General features: G+C 47.5%; 1 protein-coding gene across 9 annotated transcripts in view; it reads left to right on the top strand.

The window, feature by feature from the left end:
• Nucleotides 1-22,584, top strand: part of EYA1 (EYA transcriptional coactivator and phosphatase 1) — a 321,910-nt gene that overhangs the window by 120,833 nt on the left and 178,493 nt on the right. The gene's annotated exons all lie outside the window — the stretch shown is intronic.

Here is a 22,584-nt window from a genome sequence, read left to right as displayed (position 1 = left end):
ATCAGGTCATATTCTTACTAAGTCAATCAGCGCCAATAATTGCCACTTAATAAACAATTATTGATACTAATTGGCATTAAGTAGAATTATGCAAACAACTTTCTAAGGGGGGTCTTTTACTAAGGCACACTGGCGTTTTTAGCATGCGCTAAACGCTAAAGATGCCTATAGAAATACATTGGCGTCTCTAGCATTTAGCGTGTGCCTATTTTTAGTGCGTGTTAAAAATGCCAGCACGCCTTAGTAAAAGACCTTCTAAATGTATTCTGTAAAGTGATGCGCATAAATTCCAAGATGCAGATTGGGAAAGGGGTGTGGCCATGGCCATGTTATGAGCAGGTCATGGGCATTTTTAAAAGCTATGCACACTGCTACAGAATACACTCACTCTATGCCTGTTTTATTTGGCATAAATACCTATGACTAAATTTAGTCATGTGGATAGGCCCTAGGCATATCTTATAAAATATGCTTAAATTAAGGTGTAGTTTATAGAATATGCCTAGGCGTATTTTTGTTTGTGCCGATTAGTAAGGTGCCATATATATATAATCTAGCCCTATATGTGTTTTATGTGTATACATATTTTATGTGCAATTCACAGTTACTAAGGGGCCCTTTTACTAAGCCGTGGCAAAAAGTGGCCTGCGGCAGTCTAGGCACATGTTTTGGGCGCACACCAGGCCAGTTTTTACCGTGTATGCAAAAAAGGGCTTTTTTTAAATAGAACAGGAAAAGGGCATGTGGTAAAACCAAAACCAGCATGTGCCTAAATCCAGCCTGAGCCCTTAATGCCTCCCATTGATCTAGCAGTAAGAGCTCATGTGCTGCACATGCAGTGACTGGTTGGTGCGCGCCAACTGCCGATTACCGCTAGAAAGATCACTCATAGGAAGAAATAAATAAATAAATCATCCAGGCGTTATGGGTGCACGGCATATCTCAAATTACTGCCAAGCAGTAGTCTCATTTTGGCGCACGCTGCATGCACGTAGAGCCTAATGTGCCTTTGTAAAATGGTCCCTCGGGTTTTTTTTTAGTTTTTTGAGTATCTACAGGGCCACCGAGAGCCGGGGCCGGGCCCGGGACAAGGCCACCCCCCGGGCCCCCCCCCCACCCGAGGTCACCGCCCACCTGAAGTCGCCGGGCCCCCCTCCACCCGCTACCGGGCCCGGAACTAACCTTAAGCCTCCTTCTTTCACTTCGTGCAAACAGCAGCAGGGCAGACCTCTCCTCCTTCCTTCTGTGCCCCGCCCTCGCGGATGTTACGTCAGGCGAAGGTGGGACACGGAAGGAAGGAGTGGCCTGCCCTGCTGCTGTTTGCGTGAAGTGAAAGAAGGAGACTTAAGGTTAGTTCCGGAGCGAGGCGGGCGGGCCACACTGCAGCGGCGGTGCCGGGGTCCCCCCCCCCCCGGAGGCCCGGGGACTTTTGTCCCCCCTGTCCCCCCCTCTCGGCGGCCCTGAGTATCTATATAATGCCTGTGAGTTAATATTTGATTTTGACACATTATATTCATGTGCTCACATGGAATATTATGCCCTTCTCTCTCTCTCTCTCTCTCTCTCTCTCTCTCTTTATATATATATATATATTTTTTTTTTTTTTTTTTTTGGTAGATAATGAGTCATTGGCAGTAGTTGGGGGGCTCAGCTCCCAAAGTAAGGGAGCTATGCATGTGGGAGCTTTTCTGAAGTCCACCGCAGTGACCCCTAGGGAGCCCGGTTGGTGTCCTGGCATGTCAGGGGGGCCAGTGCACTAAAAATGCTGGCTCCTCCCACGGCCAAATGCCTTGAATTTGGCCGGGTTTGAGATGGCCGACATAACGTTTTTTGGGATACCCACAATGAATTTTCATGAGAAAGATTTGCATGCAGTGGAGGCAGTGCATGCACATCTCTCTCATGAACATTTATTGTGGATATCCTAACAAAAAACTGACTGGTTGGGGTGCCTCCAGGACCAGGTTTGGGAACTACTGAATGTTTACCCTGTGTTGTCCACTGAATTGGTATGTTTTATATTACCATTACCTTTTTATACATATAGGTTGCTTCATTGTATATTAATATATTTGTTCTTTTATTTATATGGTTTGCTCTTATTTTAATTGTTCAGTAGATGTAACTTTTCTTACCATTTGTTTATTATTATAATTTGTTGTTCTTCTTGATGTTGTCATAATTTCTTTTATATATATATATGACTTTTTAAGTAATTGTATATTATATGTTTTATGTTTATGGTTTCTAAATAATTATATACTTATGAGTGAGGAGGATGTAAGGGTTAAGCTTCAATTTTGTATGGCTCGGGTTGGTGGTTGGATGCATGAGAACAGGTTATTAAATAAGGCAAAGACAGAAATCCTGATTGTGGGTAGGGATACAGCCTTGTTCTCTATGTCAATATGTGAGATAGGTGGGATGGAGATTCCTGTGACATCTGTGCTGTGGAGTCTTGGTGGACTCTATGCTATCTTTTAGGGAATATATTCAGCAAGTGTTGAAGACTTATTGTTACTATTTGCATATGTTGTTATGGCTTCAGTTGATGTTGAAGGTTTTGATTTTCGAATAGTGGTACAGTCTTTGCTTTTGTCTAGATTAGACTTTTGTAGTGTTCTGTTATTGGGATTGGGAGCAACCCATTGTAAGGCGTTGCAGATTATTCAGAATTTGGCAGTATGCTTGATTTTTGTGGTTACAAAATGGACTCATCGCCCTTGTTAAAGAGGTTGCATTGGATGCCTGTCAGTTATCGAATTGTGTATGAGGTTTTCATTTATTAATTATTGTATCATGGCGGTCCAAAGTATTTGACAGGTGTGCTTCAATTTTATGATCCACCACAGGTTTTGCATTCTGCACATGAGTGGAAACTATGGGGCCCTTTTACCTAAAAGTGGCCTGCGCTGGTGTAGGTGCTCGTTTTGAACATACACAGGTCCATATGCTCAGCACACCTGGAAAAAAGCTATTTGTATTGTGCCGGAAAATGGATGTGCGGCAAAATTAAAACCAGACTGCGTCCATTTCGGGCTGAGACCTTACCACCACCCATTGACTTAGCGGTAAGGGCTCACACGCTAACCAGAGTGTTAGCGGCCAGTGCACATAAACTGCAGATTACCACTCGGTAAGCATCACACGGTAGAAAATATTTTCTACTGCGTGTTTTGGGCAGATGTCAAAAATGGAATTACCACCCAGGGCATGCAGTAGCCAGGTGGTAGTGCCAATTTGATGCAAGTTGGACACACGTTGGTGCCAACGCACCTTAGTAAAAGGGCCCCTATCAGGGGCATTTTCAAAAGAGAAGGGCGCCCATCTTCCAACACAAATCGGGAGATGGGCATCCTTCTCTCAGGGTCGCCCAAATTGGCATAATCGACAGCCGATTTTGGGCACCCTCAACTGCAGTCCGTCGCGGGGACGACCAAATTTCACGGAGGCATGTCGGAGGTGTAGCAAAGGCGGGACTGGGGCGTGCTTAAGATATTGGCGTCCTCGGCCGATAATGGAAAAAAGAAGGGTTTCCCTGACGAGCATTTGGTCGACTTTACTTGGTCCATTTCTTTTCACAACCAAGCCTCAAAAAGGTGCCCAAACTGACCAGATGACCACCGGAGGGAATCGGCGATGACCTCCCCTTACTCCCCCAGTGGTCACCAACCCCCTCCCACCCTAAAAAAAATTGTCAGCCTCAAATGTCATACCCAGCTCCATGACAGCAATATGCAGGTCCCTGGAGCAGCTTTAGTGGGTGCAGTGCACTTCAGGCAGGCAGACCCAGGCCCATCCCCCCTTACCTGTTAAACTTGTGGTGGTAAATATGAGCCCTTCAAAACCCACCTGAAACCCACTACCCACATCTAGATGCACCCCTTCACCCATTAGGGCTATGGTAGTGGTGCACAGTTGTGGGGAGTGGGTTTTGGGTGGGGGGGGGTTGGGGGCCCAGCACTGAAGGTAAGGGAGCTATGCACCTGTGAGCACTTTGTGAGGTCCACTGCAGTGCCCCCTAGGGTGCCCGGTTGGTGTCCTGGCATGTCAGGGGGACCAGTGCACTACGAATGCTGGTTCCTCCCACGACCAAATGCCTTGGATTTGGTCGTTTTTTAGATGGGCGTCCTCGGTTTCCATTATCGCCGAAAACCGGGGACAACCATCTCTAAGGTCGACCTAAATGTTGAGATTTGGGCGTTCCCGACCGTATTATCGAAACGAAAGATGGACGCCCATCTTGTTTCGATAATAGCGGTTTCCCCGTTCCTTCGCCGGGACGTCCTTAGAGATGGGCGCCTTTAGAGATGGTCATCCCCATTCGATTATGCCCCTACACGTGTGCCAACTTAGAACTACTGTTTGTTGGGCAGAGACAGCAGCCTGTGCATTTCCAATAGGGGGCCCAAAAATGTGGAATGGGTTGCCAGGTTGTGTACATTTCTGTTCATCACTACAGCAGTTTAAGAAAGCCCTAAGACCCATTTATTTGTGCAAGCATGTTTCACTCTTGGAGCTTAAATTCCTTGTTTTTTTTAATATCTGCTAATGTCTAATTTTGTGTTGTAGGCAGATTTTATTCTATTTGTGTGATTGTATATTCTTTTATGTATGATTTTTTTTTTATGTAAACCACCTAGTTTTAGGTGAGGTATACATTTTTTAAATAAATACATAAATGATGTTCTTCTTCTATATTTATCAGATGGTTTTATACAAATCGTATAAGTGGTTTACATGTTTGGAATGTTTCTTTGCAGAATTGTTTGACTCCTGAGTCAGGCACCTTCTGACTGACTTTCCAGCTCATAATCGAAAGTGATTGCCAGCCATTTCCCGACACAAATCGGGAGATGGCCGGCGATCTCAGAAAAGCGGCGAAATCGGTATAATCGAAAGCTGCTTTTTTGACAGCATCGCCGGCGAAAGTTCAAAGGGGCGTGTCGGCGGCGAAGCGAAGGCGGGACATGGGCGGGTATGGGCATGACTACCAGATAGCCGGCTTTCACCGATAATGGAAAAAAAAACGGCGTTAAGCAGTATTTCACCGGGTTTACTTGGTCCTTTTATTTTCACGACCAAGCCTCAAAAAGGTGCCGCAACTCACCAGATGACCACTGGAGGGAATGGGGGATGACCTCCCCATACTCCCCCAGTGGTCACCAACCCCCTCCCATACTAAAAAAATAAAAATGTTTTTTGCCAGCCTGTATGCCAGCCTCAAATGCCGTACCCACCTCCATGACAGTAGAATGTGTTATATCCTCTGACAGCCTTTCCCTGGTTGTGATTTGGCTCTCGGGTGAGTGTGACACCTTTTCTGTTAGGTGCACTGCAGAGTCACATCAGCAATGCATTGTGGTGGGTGTAGGGTACTGGGCTCTACTCCCATGGTGCTTTTCCCCCTGCTTACTGGGTCAGAGTGTGCCCTGTTTTGTTTCCTGTTGTAGTCCATGCGGTAGTGGCCATTTTTGTAAGACAGTTTTAGATCCCTTTCCTGTGTTACTCACGTCAGAGAACGTAGTTCTTACCTTGAATGGTGCTGAAAGAGCGCATTGTACACCATTGTGCCAGCTCTAACCTACTGCTAATCTTAGTACCAGGGGACTCTTTGCCAGTGGGGCACAGCCTCTGATCTGCAGATAACTGTGAGTAAACGTGGTTATTTGAAGAAAGGACTTTTTCAGAGAGATTAGTCTTCAGTTATACAGCAACAATAAGTCCTAGAGACTGTATGCAGGTCCCTGGAGCAGTTTTAGTGGGTGCAGTACATTTGTGGGTAGAGGGTTTGGGGGGTTGGGGGCTCAGCTCCCAAAGTAAGGGAACTATGCATGTGGGAGCTTTTCTGAAGTCCACCGCAGTGACTCCTAGGGAGCCCGGTTGGTGTTCTGGCATGTCAGGGGGGCAGTGCACTAAAAATGCTGGCTCCTCCCACGGCCAAATGCCTTGAATTTGGCCAGGGTTTGAGATGGCCAACATAACTTTCCATTATCGCTAAAAAACGAAACCGGCCATCTCAAACCCCGGCCAAATCCAATGCATTTGGCTGGCCGGAACTGTATTATCGAAACAAAAGATGGCCGGCCATCTTTTTCGAAAATACAGGTCTGGCCAGCTGTTTGCGGCGCCACCAAAATACATCGCCGGCCATGTATTTTGCCGGCGCCGTTCGATTATTCCCCTCTTTGTTATTTAAATCTAGTACTTGACAGGTCCAGGCTACAGAAAGGTGCTCTGATTCTGCAGCTGCCCTCTGGAGGGATAAAGGCAAGTCACCTCCTTAATCCCCAGTGGTTGCTGTCCCTCTTCCTCCCTTGAATGTGAAACTAGCAAGAGATAACAGGTTCTATGTCAGCCTCAGGAACTATGGATGTTCATGTTGCTAAATATTTTTAAACTAACTTCTTAACAGATCTCTGTGCAGTGTTGAGGAGTAGCCTAATATTTAGTGTAGTGGACTGAGAACCAAGAGACCACTTCAGTTCTTTGTGATTTTTTTAAAATTTTAAATTGTGAGTCCTCCACGGACAGAAAAAAAACCTACTGAATGTATAAGAAATCTGCAAGCCTCAAGGCTACTGAAGAGGTGCACATTCAGGTACAGTAGGGAAATTTTCTTTCCCTGAGGGGCCACAATTTAAAATAGCAAATCAATCTCAGAGTTCAAGTGGGATTTGAACTTGAGTCCCCTGGTCCTCAGCCCACTATTCTTTTTTTGACTGTGTATTTTTTGGCATGGATGTTCCTATGCTGACATTAAGACTTCTATGTCCCTTGTTTTGCCCTGTTCAAAATTTGGATGTTTCAGTTGGTAAAATGAGTGCTCATGTTGGACTTCACCAGCACATGGATGCCCATTTCTCATGTATTTTAGAACAGGTGGTATGTCAGCAGTTCCTGTTCTAAAATATATGTGACATGAATGTCCATAGGTGACAGACTTAGATGTCCATGTTCTAAGCTGGATATTCTTTCCAAAATGCCACTCCACATTATTAACCACACCACAAAAGGAGTTACCTGGCAAATATAGATTTAGGCTTAAAAAGACTGAAGGGGATGTTATTAAGCTGTATTAAGGCAGTAACCTGTGTTATTTGCCCTTTAACTTGTGTTAAAGGGCTCTAACCCTGGTTGCCATGCCCTACGCAGCAATAAATATGTCACCCTGCATTACATAATAATAAGATGCAAAAAATGCAAATGCATGTAAAGCAGCTCATTACTATATAAATACTATACTGCAGTGTAGTGAGTAAAATAATTCCAGCTTTCCCCCTTATACAGAAACATGACCCCTAGCAGTATTATCACGAGACTACCCCTAGGGGTTACCAGCAGCATTTTGGAAAAAAGCACTGGTGTGGGCAGAAGCAGCTGGAGATCACTGCTGCCTACCTCACTAGAAACTAGGGAATTCCAGTAAGGTAGACCCAGGGGACCTGAGGGAAGATGTTGGGTTGGGGAAAAGTACAATTGCGAGTGGGAGTAGTTGGCCACTGGTGGAGGCCTCTAGGGTTGGGGAGGGGGGAACTAAATGGGGTGGCAAAAAAGGGGAGGGGTGATTAAGCAACAAAAGGACAAGTGTCTCGATATATAAACACAAAAAACCTCTCTTAATGTAAACTGCAAGATAATACAATACTAAATTCCTGTGAAGTGCAGAGAGAATAATAATGAGAAAGGGAAAAAGCTTCTGTGCCCAAACCTCCACCCAACATATCTTTTTGGTAGGGTGGAGGAGATAGTATGGGTCAACTTTCTTCATCGGCATAAAAAACCCTTACATCTTTTAATCTTTATTGCTAAAAAAAAACTTCACAAGAATGTCATCTCATGGATCCAAAAAATTAGAAGTGAAAAAAATACTTAGCTTGTAGATTAGTGACTGACTTACCCTGCATGCCTGTGTCTACTACTAATCTAGAAGCAAGGCATTTTTTTTTTTCACTTTTAATTTTTTGGATCCATGAGATTTATGTCATTCCTGTGAAGTTTTTTTTTTTTTTTAGAAATAAAGAATATAAGAGATAAGGGTTTTTATGCCAATGAAGAAAGTTGACCCAAGTTATTTCCTCCAACCCTACTAAAAACATATGTTGGGTGCAGGTTTGGGCACAGAGGCTTTTTCCCGTTCTCATTATTATTCTCTCTGCACTTCACAGGAATTTAGTATTGTATTACGTATCTTGCAGTTTACATTAAGAGAGGTTTCTATGTGTTTATATATAAAAGAGGGGAGGGGGTACACTCCAGATGCACTGTGAACCATGGGTGCCTGCCACTTTGACAGACAACCCATAAGCATCGGACTGTGGCTTGGCGATTCCATGGTCCTGGGCCAATAGAATAACGCGGCTTGCAAGGTGGCTTTCAAGTAGCGTTATTCTTTTACCATGGGAATCAGCAATCTGTGGTACTGAGATGCTGCAGGTTGGTGACTCCCATGGTAAATCAAGGTTCAGTAAAACCTACTTTTTACCGCACCTTGATAACTCCTCCTTTGAATGTTAAAAATGAGATAAATGCTATCAAGTGGGGAAAGGACATAATAAATAGTAGATGATGGCAGATAAAGACCTGCACGGTCCATCCAGTCTGCTGAGGAGGAAGGAGGTGTTTTAGAGAGCTCTGCTGACTTCCAGTGGAAAGGGAGTGAGACCTAGCTCCCTCCCCAAAGATGAGGAGGGTCCCTGGGGAGAAGGCCTCAGGAAAGTCCCAGGCTATGGGGCCTCCTGGGGCCCGGGACCAGAAGGCCGAAAGGAGTGGCTCTCTCCCTGGTTTGACTACCGGGAGAAGGGAAAGGAGTCCAGTGGACCGAAGGGAGAAGCAGCCCAGTGGAGGCCACCAGAGCATTTCCCCCTCCATGGCCCAGCTTGCGGAAGGTAAGCGAGAAGACAGTGGAGGGGGGAGGAAGATAGTACAGGCCCCAGAAGGGCGCTTCCAAGGAAGGGAGAAGGAAGAGGCGATGGAAGTTTGCCAGAAGCCTTTGCTGGAGGCAGCTGAGAGTGAGAGTGAGGAGAGTGGATCGTCAGATGAGGAGTTCCTTGAAGTGAGCTATGACCCTGATGATCCAGCAAGTAGTGTGGTAAATATTGTAAGACGAATTAAGCTGGTGGAAAAAGAAGTAGTGGAGCTAGGAAAACGTCTGAAAATGGCAAGAACTATGTGTAAATTTGCCCCAGCGGAGCACAGACAAATGTATGTTAAAGAGGAAGCCCGGATATCAAAGTTGTTGGGGAAAAAAGAACACTTGTTGAACTGTTTAAAAAAGGGCTCTGTGAATCCTTTGAGGGAGCTCTATGTTAACCGAGAAAGGATGGCTTCAATACCACAGTCTGGGGGTTCAGGAACACTACAGTTGCAGCAAGCTTCAGTGTCTTCAGCAGCATTAGACTCAAAAGAGTTGTCTGGGTTCAGAGGTGACCCCACTTTAAAATACATGAGACAGTTGGCAACACAGTCTAGAGCACTTACCCAGCAGCCAGAGGATAAGGAGGCAGCGGCAGGACATGGCTCTGAGGTGGGGGCTGGAGTAGAGATCCTACCTGTGGAGGGGAGGACAGAACTCAGTAACTTTTCAAAACTCCAGATAATGGAGGCAGCAGAGGGAGACGCAGGTAGCAGCCTGTTTTCTACAGAGGTGGTGGTCGAAGTCTCAGAGGGCTTACCTGCAGTTGTGCAAACAGCAGAGACAGTTGCCGTGAAGGAGGCCCTGTTGGAAAAGGGTCAGCAGAGGCAGACTCCGGTATTTTTGGCCGGGTCTGCAATGACTGAAGTGGAAACCGAAGCAGCATGGCATCTGGAGAAGCCCCGCCCACGAAGTCCGGGAGCAGGGGAGGTCTTCCCTGAGCATGGAGTAGCTGGCGGTTTACAGGAGAGGGGTCGGAGAGAGAGGAATAGGAGCGGGCAGCAGCTGGGAGCTCATTTGACCAGCTGTCCATTACAAGAGGTGAAATCGGGGGGTGCTAACAGCCAGCCTGTGGCGGAATCAGGAACAGACAAGCCATGCCCCCGGAAGCGCCAGCCATTGGGAGAACGCAGGAGGGACTGCACCAGAAGCAAGGGGGAAGTAACCCGATTGTTGAGAGACTTTCGTTGACTACAGAAGTGGACATGGCAAGTCTAACAGATGTGCAGCGGGTGGTGGAGCAGACCTGCCAGCAGGACGGCTGGGAGCGAGGAGCCAAGGGGAGCGGCGGAGTTCCGGAGGCTTCGCCCCTGGTGCCGGAGGTTGGAGGGAGTTCGGGGGCAGAGCGAGCAGGGAGTCTGGTATCGCCAGCTGCAGACCTGACTGGGCAGGTGCCAGAGTATCGCCAGGAGACAGAGGAGAGGAGGCGATTAGCCCAGAGGCTGGAGCCTGCAGTGGCAGGGACGAGCAGGGACGTTCCAGGAAGTGGTGATGGGCAGGACAATCAGTTGGAGGCAGCCCAAGCCGCAGAACTGACTATGGACGTTGCTGGATGTTTGTCTGAGAGGGAAGGGGACGGGGGACAACGGGAGGGGAGGGGGCGGTGGATATTGAGGAAGGGAGAGGGATGAGGGGAGGGGCAGAGGGACAGAAGGGGGGGGAGGCAGAGGGAAGGGCTGGAACAAGTGTGGAGGGGGGGCGGTGGGGGCTGGGGTCCAAGTCCTTTGCGGCAGTAGTCCAGGGAGGGGGAAGGAGGGAGGGGGGGAGATCGGGTGGTTTTGAGGGCCCAGGGAGGGGTTGGGGGGGAGCGGGGACAGGGGGTGGACAGCTGCCTAAGCGGCGAAATGTGGTACAGCTCAAATGGATAGGGGAGGGGGCAATGCCGTCCAGGGATCGGGTCTTGAGGCTGGTGATGGGGATGGGGTTTATACCCGAGGACTTTTACGCGTGTATACACCCCATCAACATCCCAGAATATGACTTGAGCTTCATGACCCAGAGGGGGATGGAAATATTCTGGGAAAGGTACGAGGGGGTGAGGGGAAAGGGGGAGTGGCGGGACCTCAGGGCCATTCCAGTCAGCAAGCCGGACCTGGTGCAGATCACCCTGCTCGTGAGAAATGAGTCTATCTCTGGGGCAGATTTAGCCTACTGGCTACAGAGGTACGCGGAGCTGAGATCCCCACTTACAAAGTTACCGGATCCAAGCAGGGTTTGGGCAGGAGGTTGGGGAGCCCTGGTCAAATTGAGACAGGAGAGCCATGTGGTCCAGCACATTCCTTCGGCTGCCTTTATCGGTCGTGACAGGATACTGTGCTTTTACAAGGGGCAGCCGCGGCAGTGCTTCAGATGTGGTTCGTTTAGGCACTTCAGCATGTCATGCCCAGTGGTAAAGTGTGGAAGATGCGGGGATCAGCATGCCACAGAGGACTGCACCGCGATCAGGTGCAACCTCTGCGGCGGGTTAGGCCATGCATATCGGAACTGCCCTAGGGCGGCCCATAACGAGTGGGATATGTGGGGGAAGGGACGGGGAGGGGGGGTAATGGAGGAGGGGATAGGGCAGGGGGTGATAGGCAGGGAGGGGCAAGGGGGGGAGAAGGAGGGGATGCAGGAGGGGGGGCGGCAGGGGGCTGGGTCAGGAGTGGAGCAGGGGGGAGAGGGGGAGTGGGTACAAGTGCCACAGAGGAAAGGGAAGTTTCGGAGGGGGGGGAAAGTAGGGGTGGGCAGGGAGGGGTCGCTGCAGGGGAAGAGGGGGGGGAACAGATTTCAGGTGTTGGAGGAGGAGGAGGAGGATAGGGAGGTTGGGAGGGAGGAGGAAGAACAGGGGGAAGGAGAAGAGGTGGAGTTAATGGAGGAAGAGGGGGCGGCAGGGGGGATTGGAGAGGGCAAACGGAAATATGAGGAAGCACTGGAGGAGGGTACTGGTGGTAGGAAGAAGGGCGGGAAGGCTCTGGGGGGAGGGGGAGGGGGGAGGGAGGAGGAAGAGGGAAGGGAGGGAGGGAGGGGAAAGGGGAGTAAGAGGAAAGCTGAGGGGGCCGGGCAGGTGGTGAAGGCCCAAGTGCAGGCTTGGGGGGACAGAGTGGAGCTAGAGGAGGATCTGGAGGACTTGGAGGACTTGGGGGAGGTGGAGGACTCGGAGGAGGAGGTAGGGGGCGGGGGTGAAGAGGGGAGAGGGAGGGATCAGGGGGTGGGTCCGGATAGAGCAAAGAAGAAAGGAAGGAAGAAAGGGGGAGGGGGGGGTAAGGTGCAGACAGGACGGCTGCGGGGGGGGGAGGGGGATCTGGCAGGGGATGATGTAGACCGCATAGCAGAGGACCTGCTTCAGGGTAAGAAGGGGGTATCCCAGGAGATAAGGAAAGAAGTTGGGAGTGAGCAGACCCGTGACTCGCAATGAGGATGGCAGGCTTAGTGTTGACATTTGCCACGCTGAATGTGGCCAGCATCGCCTCTCCGAAGAAGCAGGGTTTAGCGTATGACTGGTTCGCGAGGGTCCAAGCAGATTGCTTCCTGCTCCAGGAGACTCGGCTGCGGTCCATTGAGGTGATCAGGTGGGCAAGGCGGGCCTGGAAGTGGGGTCCCTCGGTGTGGGGGTTGGCGGGGGAGAGGTATGGTGGGGTGGGGATCTTATTTAAGTCCCACCGGGTGAATATTCAGCGAGTGGTGGAGCTGGGGGTGGGGAGATGTCTTGTTGTGGATGCGATTTGGGAGGATAGAGCACTGAGGGTGGTGAATGTGTACGGGCCCCAAAGCAAGAAGGAAAGGGTGCTCCTCTTTGGGAAGATCAAGCCCTACCTATACACTTCGCGCCAAGTAGTCTGGGGGGGAGATTTTAACACCATATTGCGGAAAAAGGATAGTGGGGGACGATCGGTACAGGTGGGCTATGACGGGGTGAGGCTGGCAGGGATCATGCGGGAGGCGGAGCTGGTAGACGCGCATGTGGCCTTCTGTGAGGAACAGGAGGGGTTCACGTTCTTTCGAGGGCAGTGTAAAAGTAGAATCGATAGATTCCTGGTAAAGAAGGGGGTTTGTCTGGGGGGTCCACGAACCGTGGACGTGGACTTTTCAGACCACCACATGGTCCTCCTTCAGGTGGGGGGGGCGGCAGCGCAGAGGCCAGGGAGGGGGTTATGGCGACTAAATTTAAAGTGGTTAGGTAGCGAGCAGGTGCGGGAGGAGTACCGCCGGTTTTTGGAAGATCAGGTGTCAGTGCAGGGGGCATTTCAGTCATTGGGGGAGTGGTGGGATACAGTGAAAAGACGAACGCGGGGATTCTTTCTTAGACAGGCGAGAAGGGAGGGGAGGGAAAGGACAAAGTTGGGCATGGCAATAAAGAAAAAGAGGGACACATTGATTTCACAAGGGGGGAGGGAGGAAGAAATACATGATCTCCAAGCACTCCTGGAGCAGGTACAGTACAACCGCTACACCTCCTTGGTGTATGAGCGGGACTTCGGGAAAATGTGTAGCCCGGACCCCTTCGCATGCTGCCGGGAGCGGAGGGCGCGCAGGGTGGTGGAGGGGGTGCGGGATGCACAGGGGGTCCTGCAGGACACCAAGGAGGGGATTCTGGGGGCAGTGAGGGACCACTTTGCGACGTTCCTTTCAGCCCAGCAGATTGATATGGAGCAGATGGAGTGTTATGTGGAAGGAACCCCGGGGATAGGTCACGGGGGACCCCAGCTTCAGGCCCTCTTGAACCCGTGGACAGAACAGGAGGTGGAGGAAGCCATCGGGGCGCTCCACAGGAAGACCTCGCCGGGGCCGGATGGGCTAACAACTGAGTTCTACCAGGCCTTTAAGGAGCAGCTGGTGCCGATCCTGGTGAGGGTATGGGGGGCAGCCCAGTTGGAGGGTTCCTTGCCTAGTTCCTTGACAGAGGCGGCTCTTATCCTACTAAGTAAGGGGAAGGACCCGGCGATGCTGGCCAACTGGCGGCCTATAGCACTGCTTAATACGGATCGAAAAATCTTTGCGCGAATGCTATTCCAGAGAATGAGGCAGGTGTCTGGGGATTTGCTAGCAGCCTCGCAAGCATGTGGGGTTAAAGGGAGAGGGGTCTTGGAAGCTGCAGCGTGGGTGCGGGAGGGGGTAGAACGCAGTAGAGTGGGAGGGCATGGTAGGCTGTTGGTAACACTCGACCAGGAAAAAGCGTTTGATAGAGTGCAGTGGGGTGTCCTATGGAGCATTCTGGAGCGCTATGGGTTTCCGAAGGGTTGGATAGAGCAATTACAGCTACTCTATCGGCATGCGGGGTGTTTTCCCCTGGTTAACGGGTGGAGAGGGCAGGGGTTTGAGGTAGGGGCAGGGGTCCGACAGGGGTGCCCACTCAGCCCGCTGTTGTATGCATACGCCATCGACCCTTTTATAAGACGGCTGGAGAAAGGGGGGGCGGAGGGGCTGGAAGGGGTGGAGGTGGGGGACAATAACCAGTTAAGGGTCGTGGCGTATGCAGATGACGTTACAGTGTGGGTAGCGGACCAGAGGGAGGGAGGTAGATTGCAGAACCTGATCCAGGAATACTCGCAGGCAACAGCGTCGCAGGTCAATTTTCAAAAGTCCAATAGCCTGTGGGTTGGGGATCAGGGGCTGCAATTTGAGTTGGGAGGTAGGTTTCCTACAGCTGTGGAACGTATACGGGTCTTGGGAATATACTTCGAGAAGGGGGATTATAGGCTCTACAACTGGGATAGGTGTCTCCAAGAAGTGAAGGGGAGGGTGGATAGATGGAAGGGGTGGAAAATGACCATGGGGGAGCGGGTACAGCTCATCAAGGCACACTTAGTTCCTTTGTTTCTGTTCGTCAGTTACATCTGCCTGCTGCCGGAGAGCCGGTACACGGCCTTGTATGGGGTGTTCTTCCGGCTGCTCTGGGGCAACAGGACGAATCCGGTAAACGGAATGTTACCTATCTGCCTAGGAGGGAGGGGGGGGTGGGCATGATAAACCCAGTCCTGTTTTTCAGCGCTTTGTTCCTGCAGTTCAATCTGGGGAGGGCGGTAGGGCGGGAGCCACCGGGGTGGGCTAGGAGTGTCCTGCAGTGGTGGCCGAGATATTGGGACCTATGGCGGGAGGGGGGGAGGGTAGTGGCACTGCGAAGGGGGGCTCCGGGGGGGGGTGAGTTATTGCAAGACCCTAGTGAAATTGGTGAGGGTGTGGGGGCTGACGGTGGGGGAGGTGAAGGCAGGACAACGGGGGGTCTGGACGGACAGAGTACGGGCGCAGGTGTTCTCAGCTCCTCTGGCGCTGAGGGACGCGCCGGCCCCACGGATGCAGCAGGGGTTACGGTTGATTGCTTCGAACCGCATCCAGGTGAAGTATAAAGACCTGGCGTGGCTGTCCTTTCACGGTAGACTGTACGTCCGAGGAAATTTGAAATATCGCAATGTGCGGGATAGAGGGTGCCCACGGGAGGAATGTGCTGGAACTGAAGAGACGATGGAGCATTTCCTGGTGAGGTGCCCATTTACAGTCCAGGTCTCTGACCGGGTTTCCTCGTTGCTGCAGATCCCCAGTTTCCGCAACTACAGCTATGCGGACTGGGTGTATGGCCCAGAGGGTGGAGAGGGACGCGGGGATCCGGTAACACGCTTTCTAATTTCGGTGATATTGCGGTACTGCCTCTGGATGGCGCGCTGCAGGGTGTCCCTGTACCAGGAGGTCCGGCCGGCGGAGGTAGTCAGCTGGGATGTGGTAAGGGCGGTGCAGGAAGCGGCGAAGTGGGAAAGGGTGGAAAAAGGGGTGGGGGTGGCTTCGAGGTGGTGGAGACACGTGAGGCTTAAGCCGCCATGAGGGGACATGCTTCCCAGGGGATTGTGTGCCAGTTGTCTGAACGGGTTGTGGGGGGTCGGGGGGGGGGGTTGATCCATTGTATTATTGAGGAGGGGGTGTACATAGATAGGCAGACCATGTCTAGCTAGGAGCCTGGGGTTTGATTTGCATGTCCGTTTTTTTCTTTGGTCTTTCTAATAAACAGTTTCCACTGTACTATTGAGGAGGGGGAGGGGGTGTACATAGATAGGAGGACCGTGTATAGCTAGGGGCTTGTTTTTGATTTGTATGTTATTTGTTTTTAGTTTTTTCCAATAAAAAGAGTTTTCCAGTCTGCCTTCTACAACATGCATGTGGTGTGTGAAAGCTTTAATTGAGAAACTCTGAACCTTAGGAAAATAAACCAAAGTGGCAGAAGTTGCATCAGTAGCAATTTAGGGACTTCACTGAACATACTGTCAAGCAGCCAGATGTTTGATGTGTGCAATATGTCTGAGCTAACATCAGAAAAAAATGTGTCATGCACTCCTCGAAGGATAACAATGCTAGAATAATGATTTGTCAAACACTGAATCAGCATCTAGTGCACACAGAGTTTGGAGAAATTTCAGAAAAATGACAAACAGAAAATAAAATGTTACGAACTGTAAGAAAATTGGACATTTTTCAAGGGCTTGCTCTTTGGCAGCAAGAGGAAATAAAATTCCTCAAAATGCAATAAAGGCTAAATATTTGTCAAGCAATGGCTGGTTTCAAGGATCAAAAAGACCACCACTACATTCACGAAGGGGTAACATAAATTCCATGTAAAAACAAGCAATATAGATCAGGAAGTAACTGACAACAGAGGCATATTCAGTAGATTCACATGCCACAAGTCATTTGACTGGATAGCTTGAATTACTTGATAGCACTCCAGTACAGTACAGTACAGGTCTATAACAATAGCACATAGTCCCCCAGATTCTGTAAATGACAACTAAAGTTGCATATGCAAATCAGCAATAATTGGCTGCTGACAAGCAATTATCAGCACTAATTGTCCCTAATTAGGATTTATGTGCCCAGCTTTCTAAGCATATTCTGTAAAGTGGTGCATGTAAATTCGAATGCATGGATTACTAAAGAGGGTGTGGCCATAGGAGAGGCATGGGTGGGTCTTGGGCATTCCTGAAAATTACATGCACTGTTACAGAATATGCCCTTTCTGCACCTAAATAAGACATGGGCATTTACACCAAGTTTTAGTTGGCGCAAATGGCTGCACCTAAATTTTAGTTGCGGTATAGCCGCTATATATATTCTACAAACTGCGCCTAACTTTAGGCGAGGTTTATAGAATAGCAGTAAGCACGGGTTTTTTTTCTGTGATGATTTTTTTGTACATAAACTATATGAAATCTCGTCAGTTTCTCTCTCACTCTTCCATCTGTAAAAGAAGCCCTAAGTGTTTCCGTGCAGATCTGCAAAGAGGGCGTGTTTATGGGAGGAGCATGAGCGGGTCGAGGGCATTACCTTCAAATGCTCACAGTGTTAAAGAATAGTGTGGATCTGCACCCAACTTGTGTGCCAGGATTAACACCTGTAACTCCTCGCATCCACAGTTGGGCATAGATCCCGGTGCTATGCACTATTCTATAAAGGGCTTCAATCCCAGAACTCTCGTTGTTACAGTTAAGGACCAATTTTTGAGCGCCATTTACTAAATTCGGCCTATACTGTATAGTGTATATTTGACAGGGGAATGAATACATGAGCAGGACTCATGCATAAAATGTATAGAATGCTATAAGCTATGCATGCAAAATTTACACAGTTCTATGGCTGCATAAATGCTTGCACCTAGCCTCATACATGCATGTAGTATATACCTGATTATGCTAGTATTCTTAAAATGAAAATATTTTTTTATAGAATTGGTTACTATTAGGCACTCCTTTATTGAATTGCCCTCTCTCAGGACAATTCTATAATAGGGCATCTAAAAATAGGTAGGATCCTATTCTACAAAGAAACTTAGGCACTTACTTTCCTTTATAGAATACTAGCCTAACAGGTGAAATGAATGCCTAGAATTAGGCATAAGTACTTACACCAGCGATAGAACTGGTGTAAGTGTTGGCGCCTAGATGTCAGAGATATGCATATCTAGAATTCTTGTCACACTTTTTAGCTCCTAAGTATTCCTCCTAGTATTTGAGTAAACTTAACACTTGTTTATAATAACCTATAATTGGAGGAAAATTTCAAGTACCTTACATAAGCAGGTGCTCTTCAAAAATGCTAAAGACTTCAAACTAACCAATCAGTGCACACCATTCAATCAAACTCTGATTGGTCTAAAGAGTTGTCAATCATTAACCAAAGAATGGTGCTATTCAATTGATAAATTTAAGCCATGTGGCTCCATGGTGCTCAAAGAAAAAATCCATCATTGGTCTCGCTGTATCACTGATCTCTTATGATCACCACCTCTAACGGAAGACAGTAGATGATCCAATGCATGACAAGTTAAATCACTTAAACTGTAATTCTGATTGTGATGGTACTGTACTAACATGCAGAGGCAAAAAGGGGTGTAATTATGGGCAGGGAAATAGGCATTCCAAAATGTAGGCGCCTACTTATAGTATATAGCCCAGTGTGCCTAAATCTATGCACTGAGATTTACACTAGGTTTTCATTGGTGTAAATGGATGCACGCAGATATCAGCACTGAAATATTGACTAGGCATATGCTGTAATCGGTGCCTAAATCTAGGTGCCAATTTTAGTCGGCATTTGTTAGGTGCCATATATAGAATCTCCTCCATAGGGGAAAATTCTACATGGCATCTTAAAAATCAGCATTGTAAAATCACTCAGTTAGCGTGATTCTATAAACTATACCTAAAGTTATGCATTGTTTATAAAATATGCTCTTGCATCATTCTTGTGACTAAAATTTAGGCACATCCATTTAGACCACCTTAAACTAGGCCTAAATACCTGCACCTAAGTTAGGCGAACATCGGGTGAATTCTATGATACTATGCATAGAGGGGCATAATCGAACAGAGCGCCCAAGTTTTCCAGAGGATGTCCTCGCAGGACGTCCCGGCGAAGGGGCGGGGTAACCCATATTATCGAAACAAGATGGGCGTCCATCTTTCGTTTCGATAATATGGTAGGGGACGCCCAAATCTCAACATTTAGGTTGACCTTAGAGATGGTTGTCCTTAGAGATGGTCATCCCCGGTTTTTGGCGATAATGGAAACCGAGGATGTCCATCTCAGAAATGACCAAATGCAAGCCCTTTGGTCGAGGGAGGAACCAGCATTCATAGTGCACTGGTCCCCCCTCACATGCCAGGACACCAACCGGGCACCCTAGGGGGCACTGCAGTGGACTTCAGAAGTTGCTCCCAGGTGCATAGCTCCCTTACCTTGGGTGCTGAGCACCCCAACCCTCCCAAACCCACTCCCTACAAATGTACAACATTACCATAGCCCTTACAGGTGAACAGGGACACCTACATGTGGGTACAATGGGTTTCTGATGGGTTTTGAAGGGTTCACATATACCACCACAAGTGTAACAGGTAGGGGGGGATGGGCCTGGGTCTGCCTGCCTGAAGTGCACTACACCCACTAAAACTGCTCCAGGGACCTGCATACTGCTGTCAGGGAGCTGCGTATGACATTTGAGGCTGGCATAGAGGCTGGCAAAAAATATTTAAAAATTTTTTTTTTGAGTGGGAGGGGGTTAGTGACCACTGGGGGAGTAAGGGGAGGTAATCCCTGATTCCCTCCAGTGGTCATCTAGTCAGTTCAGGCATCTTTTTGAGGCTTGATCACAAGAAAAAATAGACCAAGTAAAGTCGGCCAAGTGCTCGTCAGGGACGCCCTTCTTTTTTTCCATTATCGGCCGAGGATGCCTATGTGCTAAGCACGCCCCAGTCCCGCCTTTGCTATGCTTCCGACACGCCCCCTGGAACTTTGTTCGTCCCCGCGACGGAAAGCAGTTGGGACGCCCAAAATCGGCTTTCGATTATGCCGATTTGGGTGACCCTGGGAGAAGAACGCCCATCTCCCGATTTGTGTCAAAAGATGGGCGCCCTGCTCTTTCGAAAATAAGCCTGATAGTGTTTTTGAAATGCCCTCAACCAATATTTCCTCAAATTATTACTTTAAAAGGAGTGAAGCCTGTGAAAACTGGGATTACTTGAATCAGTGGGATTTGAATTAGAGACTTAAGTATATGTATTGTTAAATAACTTCTGGTTTTTAAAAGAGAAAGAATGTAATCAGATGTATTATTTCTAACTAATATTGGACAATAAGTATGTTTTCAATGAAATGATTTGACTATACACCGTATTGGCCTTGAAGAAGCCAACCAGATGATCAATGTGGAATAATGAATTAGACGAGTAATATCTGGGGATAATCAGGTTAATACCACATTTTTTTTTCTGTTTACTGTTTAATTGATTTCCTTATCTTGTTTCACTCTCCCTATTTAGTGGTCTAAGGAAGAGAATAGAATTACCTGACTGAAATAATTCCTATATATTACTTTCTCTGTATTTCCGGCAAGTTGTTTTATCGCTTGTAAAAATTTAAATGGTTATTAAATAAAAAATTTAAAAAAAAAAAGAAATGCCCTCAACCTACTACTACTACTTAACATTTCTAGAGCGCTACTAGGGTTACGCAGCGCTGTACAATTTAACAAAGAGAGACAGTCCCTGCTCAAAGAGCTTACAATCTAATAGACAAGTGAACGGTCGTTCCGATAGGGGCAGTCAAATTGGGGCAGTCTGGATTCACTGAATGGTAAGGGTTAGGTGCCGAACGCAGCATTGAAGAGGTGGGCTTTAAGCAAAGACTTGAAGACGGGCGGGGAGGGGGCTTGGCGTAAGGGCTCAGGAAGGTTGTTCCAAGCAACGCCCATGGCTATGCCCCCTTTTCGACTGTGCGCATTAGAATTTGCATGCACTGTGTTATAGAATACGACTAGAAAGTTGTGTGCATAAATTCTAATTAAAGCCAATTAGTGCCGCTAATTGGTTAAGTATCAATTATTGGCGCTGATTGGCTTGTTCATCAGTTAAGTTGTGTGTGCAATTTGGTTGTGTGGCCAAATTAGTGCACACAACTTTAAGGTGCCATATATAGAATTAGGGGGATAAAGTTCAATTGCTGGTGTCAATGATGCAAGTGCTAGTATTCTATTACCTACATATGTATATGGTGCCTATTATTGTGCATCAGCTTCTAGAATTGCCCTTTATGTGAGTTGTATGCCAGTGGTTCCCAAACCTCATCCTGGAGGCACCCCAGCCAATCAGGTTTTCAGTATATCCACAATGAATATTAATTTGCTCTCATTGTTTGCCTGGACTTGCATCCGTGAATAAGGAAAAATAAAAGTAAGTTAAACCCCTGATGATGCCAGAGTGAGAAACACAGGACTGTGTCGGTATTAACAACAAAGAAAAATTGAAAGGAATGAAAGATACAGACATTGTGAGAAGAGAACAGCTGGTAATTTACTTAAAGAGGATCTGAAATGTGGAACTTGTTTATGTTTATGCTTATTGAAGACTTGATATACTGCCTTTCACAAGAAACCAAAGCAGTGTACAAAATCTAAAAAACAAAAGACGTATGAAAGGAACGCCAATATCAAATAAGACAGAGGAAGTAACAAGTTAGAACAGAAAGGGAAGAGAATAGATCAAGATGGATTGGGAAATAGAGACATCCAATTGCTTGTCAGTAGCTTGGCCACCAGAAAAGATAAGGTTAAGGAAATGCCTGAGAGAACAAGTGGCTTTAAGAAGACAACGAAAATGGGGGAATGAGAGCTCAGACTTCAGAGAAGAAGGTAACGAGTTCCAGGAAAAAAGGGCCAAACAGAAGAATGCAGAAGCACCTGTAGAGGTAAGATGAGAACAGTGAACAGAAGGCACAGATAAGCAGCAATCGAATGCAGACGTAATGTAATTTCGTGATTGAGAGAAATTGGACAGTGGAGTAGCACACAGTGAAAAGTGAAGCAACATAGTAAATATCGTCGCTGGATTCTGGAATGTTGGAAAGAAAAATTATGTTAATGATACAAGGGAAAGTGTAATGATTGAAGAACTAATAGAATATGTGGTATGATTTATAGAGTATTAGTAGAGACATACTGTTTTAATGCTTGAAAAATCGTTAAATGGAAGAGAAGAATATTTTGTATGATACCCTTGAGATATAAAATTGCAGAATAGGACATAAAGTTTCACTGGGTGGAGTACAAGAGAGAGTTATGAGCACTTGAAAAAGTAGGCTTGAAGTATAGGATGAAGAATGAGAATTTAAAAAGGAAAATTTGTATAAGGATAATTAATAAAAAGAGTATTTTTCAATTACATAGTTAGATTTTCATACAGTGGAGGCAGTGCATGCAAATCTCGCTCATGAATATTCATTGTGGATATCCTGAAAACCTGACTCCAGGAGTAGGTTTGGGATCCACTGTTGTATGTCATTACAGAATACCACTTAGGCACCCTGATGTCACTTTAGCAGGTAAATGTACACTTGGAGCATGTAAATGCAGGATCTTAGATTACAAAATAGCACCTCTTATAAGTGTTTCTTCATAGAAATAATGGTAGATGTATCAATTAGTTGTAATCAGTGGAGGCAAAAATAGTATTGAAGATCAAGAAAACATGGAGTAAACACTGAGGATGGGTAGAGAAATGTGAGCAAAGCCAGAAATGGGGGGGAGGGGCAGGGAGGGGAGGGGTGAAATATTGAACAGACTGGATGGGCCTTGTTGTCATTATATGCTATCATAGTTTATGTTTAGACTAGCCGTTGAGCTCGTTAAAACGGGCTAGTATGGGGTTTTTCCAAGG

The sequence above is a fragment of the Microcaecilia unicolor genome, chromosome 1 (assembly GCF_901765095.1).
Source record: "Microcaecilia unicolor chromosome 1, aMicUni1.1, whole genome shotgun sequence".
NCBI lineage: Eukaryota > Metazoa > Chordata > Amphibia > Gymnophiona > Siphonopidae > Microcaecilia > Microcaecilia unicolor.
Note: the sequence above shows the minus strand (reverse complement) of the source record. Positions and strands in the feature narration are given on the sequence as shown.